The sequence below is a fragment of the Arachis stenosperma genome, chromosome 7 (assembly GCF_014773155.1).
Source record: "Arachis stenosperma cultivar V10309 chromosome 7, arast.V10309.gnm1.PFL2, whole genome shotgun sequence".
Lineage (NCBI taxonomy): Eukaryota > Viridiplantae > Streptophyta > Magnoliopsida > Fabales > Fabaceae > Arachis > Arachis stenosperma.
In genome coordinates, this window is record NC_080383.1 from 11,195,014 (window position 1) to 11,201,939 (window position 6,926).

At 39.1% G+C, this 6,926-nt stretch overlaps 1 non-coding gene across 1 annotated transcript; it reads right to left on the reverse strand.

The window, feature by feature from the left end:
• Positions 1 to 1,157: 1,157 nt before the first annotated feature.
• Positions 1,158 to 1,261, reverse strand: LOC130942858 (small nucleolar RNA R71). The gene has a single exon (XR_009071405.1). It is a non-coding gene; the product is annotated as a small nucleolar RNA R71 (small nucleolar RNA).
• Between the last annotated feature and the right edge of the window lie 5,665 nt (positions 1,262 to 6,926).

Here is a 6,926-nt window from a genome sequence, read left to right on the forward strand (position 1 = left end):
AGATTGTTACTTTCTTGTTAAGAAAGGTTCAATCTTTAAAATCTAGAATCTTATCTTTTAGTTTCTTGTTAGTTAATTAATTAATTAAATCTTTTTCAAAATATCTTTTTCTTAAAAATTTATCTTATCTTTATATCTTATCTTTTTCAAAATTTTATCTTTTTCAAAATTTGATTTCAAAATATCTTATCTAACTTCTTATCTTCTAATCTTTTCAAATTTGATTTTAATATCTTTTTCAACTAACTAATTAACTTTGGTTTGTTTCTTATCTTTTTCAAAACCACCTAACTACTTTTCCCTCTCTAATTTTCGAAAATATCTCATCTCTTTTTCAAAAATTCTTTTTTCTGTCTTAAATTTTAATTTTAATCTTATCTTATCTCTAATTTTCGAAAATTACTAACCCCTTTTTAAAATTATTTTCGAATTTTCTATCTCTTCTCTCTTATTCTATTTAATTATTTATTTACTAACACTTCTCTTCACCTCTCTTCATCTAAAAATCCGAACCCATTCTTTTTCACTCTTCCCCCCTTTTCTTCTACTACTAACATAAAGGAATCTATATACTGTGACATAGATGATTCCTCTTCTTTTCTTGTTTTCTTCTCTTTCATATGAGCAGGAACAAGGACAAAAGCACTCTTGTTGAAGCTGATCCTGAACCTGAAAGGACTTTGAAGAGGAAACTAAGAGAAGCTAAATTACAACAATCCAGAAGTAACCTTTCAGAAATTTTCGAACAAGAGAAGGAGATGGCAGCCGAACCCAATAATGATAATGCAAGAAGGATGCTTGGTGATTTTACCAAACCCACGTCCAAATTTGATGGAAGAAGCATCTCCATTCCTGCCATTGGAGCAAACAATTTTGAGCTGAAACCTCAGCTAGTTGCCTTAATGCAAAAAAACTGCAAGTTCTATGGACTTCCATCTGAAGATCCTTATCAGTTTTTAACTGAGTTCTTGCAGATCTGTGAGACTGTTAAGACAAATGGAGTAGATCCTGAAGTCTACAGGCTCATACTTTTCCCTTTTGCTGTAAGAGACAGAGCTAGAATATGGTTGGTCTCACAACCTAAAGATAGCCTGGACTCCTGGGATAAGCTGGTCACGTCTTTCTTGGATAAATTCTTTCCTCCTCAAAAGCTGAGCAAGCTTAGAGTGGATGTTCAGACCTTCAAACAGAAAGATGGTGAATCCCTCTATGAAGCTTGGGAAAGATACAAGCAATTAACCAAAAGGTGTCCATCTGACATGTTTTCAGAATGGACCATATTAGATATATTCTATTATGGTCTATCTGAGTTTTCGAAAATGTCATTGGACCATTCTGCAGGTGGATCCATCCACTTAAAGAAAACACCTGCAGAAGCTCAAGAACTCATTGACATGGTTGCAAATAACCAATTCATGTACACTTCTGAGAGGAATTCCGTGAATAATGGGACACCTCAGAGGAAGGGAGTCCTTGAAATTGATGCTCTGAATGTCATATTGGCTCAGAACAAAGTGTTGACTCAGCAAGTCAACATGATCTCTCAAAGTCTGAATGGATGGCAAAACGCATCCAACAGTACTAAAGAGACAGCTTCTGAAGAAGCTTATGATCCTGAGAACCCTGCAATAGCAGAGGTAAATTACATGGGTAAACCTTATGGAAACACCTAAAATTCATCATGGAGAAATCATCCAAATTTCTCATGGAAGGATCAACAAAAGCCTCAACAAGGCTTTAACAATGATGGACACAATAGGCTGAGCAATAGCAAGCCTTTTCCATCATCTTCTCAGCAACAGACAGAGAATTCTGAACAAAGTACTTCCAATTCAGCCAATCTAGTCTCTGATCTGTCAAAAGCCACTTTCAGTTTCATGAGTGAAACAAGATCCTCCATCAGAAATCTGGAGGCACAAGTGGGCCAGCTGAGTAAGAAAGTCATTGAAACTCCTCCCAGTATTCTCCCAAGCAATACAGAAGCGAATCCGAAAGGAGAATGCAAGGCCATTGATGTAATCAATATGGCCAAATGCACAAGGAAGGAGGAGGACGGAAATCCTAGTGAGGAAGACCTCCTGGGACGTCTCTCAAGCAAGAGGGAGTTTCCTATTAAGGATCCAAAGGAATCTGAGGCTCATATAGAGACCATAGAGATTCCATTAAATCTTCTTCTGCCATTCATGAGCTCTAAAGACTATTCTTCCTCTGAAGAGGATGAAGATGTGACTGGAGAGCAAGTTGCTCAATATTTAGGAGCTATCATGAAGCTGAATGCCAAGTTGTTTGGTAATGAGACTTGGGAAAGTGAACCTCCCTTGCTCATTAATGAACTAGATACCTGGATTCAGCAAATTTTACCTCAAAAGTGACAAGATCCTGGCAAGTTCTTAATACCTTGTACCATAGGCACCATGACCTTTGAAAAAGCTCTATGTGATCTAGGGTCAGGGATAAATCTTATGCCACTCTCTGTAATAGAGAAGCTGGGGATCATTGAGGTACAACCTGCCTTGTTCTCATTACAATTGGCAGATAAGTCATTGAGACAAGCTTATGGAATAGTAGAGGACGTGTTAGTAAAGGTTGAAGGCCTTTACATCCCTGCTGATTTCATAATCTTAGACACTAGGAAAGAAGATGATGAATGCATCATCCTTGGAAGACCTTTCCTAGCTACAGCAGGAGCTGTGATAGACGTCAACAGAGGTGAATTAGTCCTTCAATTGAATGGGGACTACCTTGTGTTTAAGGCACATGGCCATCCCTCTGTGACAAAAGAGAGTAAGCATGAAGAGCTTCTCTCAGTTCAGAGTCAAGAAGAGCCCCCACAGTCAAACTCTAAGTTTAGTGTTGGGAGGCCACAACCAAACTCTAAGTTTGGTGTTAAGACCCCATATCCAAACTCTAAGTTTGGTGTTGGGACTATACAACATTGACCTGATCACCTGTGAGGCTCCATGAGAGCCCACTGTCAAGCTAATGACATTAAAAGAGCGCTTGTTGGGAGACAACCCAATTTTATTTATCTAATTTTTATTTTATTTTATTTTATTGTTATTTTGTGTTTTATTAGGTACATGATCATGTGGAGTCACGAAAAAATATAAAAATTAAAAACAGAATAAAAAACAGCAGAAGAAAAATCACACCTTGGAGGAAGGACAGACTGGCGTTCAACGCCAGTAAGGAGCATCTGGCTGGCGTTCAACGCCAGAACAGAGCATGAATCTGGCGCTAAACGCCAGAAACGGGCAACATTCTGGCGTTTGAACGCCAGGAATGTGCCTTGAGAAAAGCTGGCGCTGAACGCCAGTAACAAGCATGGAACTGGCGTTCAACGCCAGAAACATGCTACACATGGGCGTTGAACGCCCAGAACATGCTTCACATGGGCGTTGAACGCCCAGAACGTGCATCACCTCAGCGTTTAAACGCCAAAATGGTTTGCAAAGGCATTTTACATGCCTATTTGGTGCAGGGATGTAATTCCTTGACACCTCAGGATCTGTGGACCCCACAGGATCACCTCAGGATCTGTGGACCCCACAGGATCCCCACCTAACATATTCCCACCTTACCTCCTAATCCTATAACACTCTTCCCCATGTCACACTTCCCAACAACTTCAATCTCTGAATCTCTCCTCCCAATAAACACTCTTTCCTAAAACCCTTCACCAATCACCTCAACCTTTCTTTCCCATCACCTCTTCACCACTCACATCCAACCACTCTCCCCCATAAACCCCACCTACCTTCAAAATTCAAAACATTTTCCCACCCAAACCCACCCTAAAATGGCCGAACCTACCCTCTCCCCTTTTCTTATATAAACCCCTCCATTCCACTTCATTTTCACACAACACAACCCCCTCTTCTATACCTTGGCCGAAACCCACACTCCCCCTTCTCCTCAATATTTTCTTCTTCTTCTTCTTCTCTTCTTTCTTCTCTTGCTCGAGGACGAGCAATATTCTAAGTTTGGTGTGGTAAAAGCATAAGCTTTTTATTTTTCCATTACCATCAATGGCACCTAAGGCCAGAGAATCCTCTAGAAAAGGAAAAGGGAAGACAAAAGCTTCCACCTCCGAGTCATGGGAGATGAAAAGATTCATCTCCAAAAGCCATCAAGACCACTTCTATGATGTTGTGGCAAAGAAGAAGGTGATCCCTGAGGTCCCTTTCAAGCGCAAGAAAAATGAGTATCCGGAGATCCGACATGAGATCTGAAGAAGAGGTTGGGAAGTCTTAACCAACCCCATGCAACAAGTCGGAATCTTAATGGTTCAAGAGTTCTATACCAATGCATGGATCACTAGGAACCATGATCAAAGTATGAACCCGAGTCCAAAGAATTATCTCACAATGGTTCGGGGGAAATACTTAGATTTTAGTCCGGATAATGTGAGGTTGGCGTTCCACTTGCCCATGATGCAAGGAGATGTACGCCCCTACACTAAAAGGGTCAACTTTAATCAAAGGTTGGACCAAGTCCTCATGGACATATGTGTGGAAGGAGCTCAATGGAAAAGAGACTCCAAAGGCAAGCCAGTCCAACTAAGAAGACTGGACCTCAAGCCTGTGGCTAGAGGATGGTTGGAGTTCATTCAACGCTCCATCATTCCCACTAGCAACCGATCTGAAGTTACTGTGGATCGGGCCATCATGATTCATAGCATCATGATTGGAGAGGAAGTAGAAGTTCATGAAGTCATCTCCAATGAATTCTACAAAATAGCCGAAAAGCCCTCCACCATGGCAAGGCTAGCTTTTCCTCACCTTATTTGCCATCTATGTTACTCAGCTGGAGTTATCATAGAAGGAGACATCTCCATTGAAGAGGATAAGCCCATCACCAAGAAGAGGATGGAGCAAGCAAGAGAAACCCTCCACGGATCTCAAGAGATGCATGAGGAAGCTCATCATCAAGAAATCCCTGAGATGCCTCAAGGGATGCACTTTCCCCCCAACAACTATTGGGAACAACTCAACACTTCCTTAGAAGATTTGAGCCACAATGTGGAACAACTAAGGGTGGAACATCATGAGCACTCCATCATTCTCCATGAAATAAGAGAAGATCAAAGAGCAATGAGGGAGGAGCAACAAAGGCAAGGAAGGGACATAGAAGAGGACATTGTTGGTCCTTCAAGAAGAAGACGCCACTAAGGTGGATTCATTCCTTGTTCTTATTTCTTTCTGTTTTTCGGTTTCTATGTTATGTTTATCTATATTTTTTGTCTCTACTTCATGATCATTAGTATGTAGTAACTATGTCTTAAAGTTATGAATAAATTCCATGAATCCTTCACCTCTCTTAAATGAAAAATGTTTTAATTCAAAAGAACAAGAAGTACATGAATTTCGAATTTATCCTTGAATTTAATTTAATTATATTGATGTGGTGACAATACTTTTTGTTTTCTGAATGAATGCTTGAACAGTGCATATTTTTTATCTTGTTGTTTATGAATGTTAAAATTGTTGGCTCTTGGAAGAATGATGAACAAAGAGAAATGTTATTGATAATCTGAAAAATCATGGAATTGATTCTTGAAGCAAGAAAAAGCAGTGAAAAACAAAAGCTTGCGAAAAAAAAAGAAAAAAATAATTGGCGAAAAAAAATAGAAAGAAAGAAAGAAAAAGCAAGCAGAAAAAGCCAATAGCCCTTAAAGCCAAAAGGCAAGGGTAAAAAGGATCCAAGGCTTTGAGCATCAATGGATAGGAGGGCCCAAGGAAATAAAATCCAGGCCTAAGCGGCTAAATCAAGCTGTCCCTAACCATGTGCTTGTGTCATGAAGGTCCAAGTGAAAAGCTTGAGACTGAGTGGTTAAAGTCGTGATCCAAAGCAAAAAGAGTGTGCTTAAGAGCTCTGGACACCTCTAACTTGGGACTTTAGCAAAGCTAAGTCACAATCTGAAAAGGTTCACCCAGTTATGTGTCTGTGGCATTTATGTATCTGGTGGTAATACTGGAAAACAAAGTGCTTAGGGCCACGGCCAAGACTCATAAGTAGCTGTGTTCAAGAATCAACATGCTTAACTAGGAAAGTCAATAACACTATCTAAAATTCTAAGTTCCTAGAGAGGCCAATCATTCTAAACTTCAAAGGAAAAAGTAAGATGCCAAAACTGTTCAGAAGCAAAAAGCTACAAGTCCCGCTCATCTAATTAGAATTAATATTCATTGATATTTTGGAATTTATAGTATATTCTCTTCTTTTTATCCTATTTGATTTTTAGTTGCTTGGGGACAAGCAACAATTTAAGTTTGGTGTTGTGATGAGCGGAAAATTTATACGCTTTTTGGCATTATTTTTAGGTAGTTTTTAGTAAGTTCAAGCTACTTTTAGGGATATTTTCATTAGTTTTTATGTTAAATTCACATTTCTGGACTTTACTATGAGTTTGTGTGTTTTTCTGTAATTTCAGGTAATTTCTGGCTGAAATTGAGGGACTTGAGCAAAACTCTGAAAAAGGCTGACAAAAGGACTGCTGATGCTGTTGGATTCTGACCTCCCTGCACTCGAAATAAATTTTCTGGAGCTACAGAACTCCAAATGTCCTATATATACTAGACTAGACTAAGATGTTGGAGTTCTGTAGCTCCAGAAAATCTATTTTGAGTGCAGGGAGGTCAGAATCCAACAGCATCAGCAGTCCTTTTGTCAGCCTTTTTCAGAGTTTTGCTCAAGTCCCTCAATTTCAGCCATAATTTACTTGAAATCACAGAAAAACACACAAACTCATAGTAAAGTCCAGAAATGTGAATTTAACATAAAAACTAATGAAAACATCCCTAAAAGTAGCTTGAACTTACTAAAAACTACCTAAAAACAATGCCAAAAAGCGTATAAATTATCCGCTCATCACAACACCAAACTTAAATTGTTGCTTGTCCCCAAGCAACTGAAAATCAATTAGG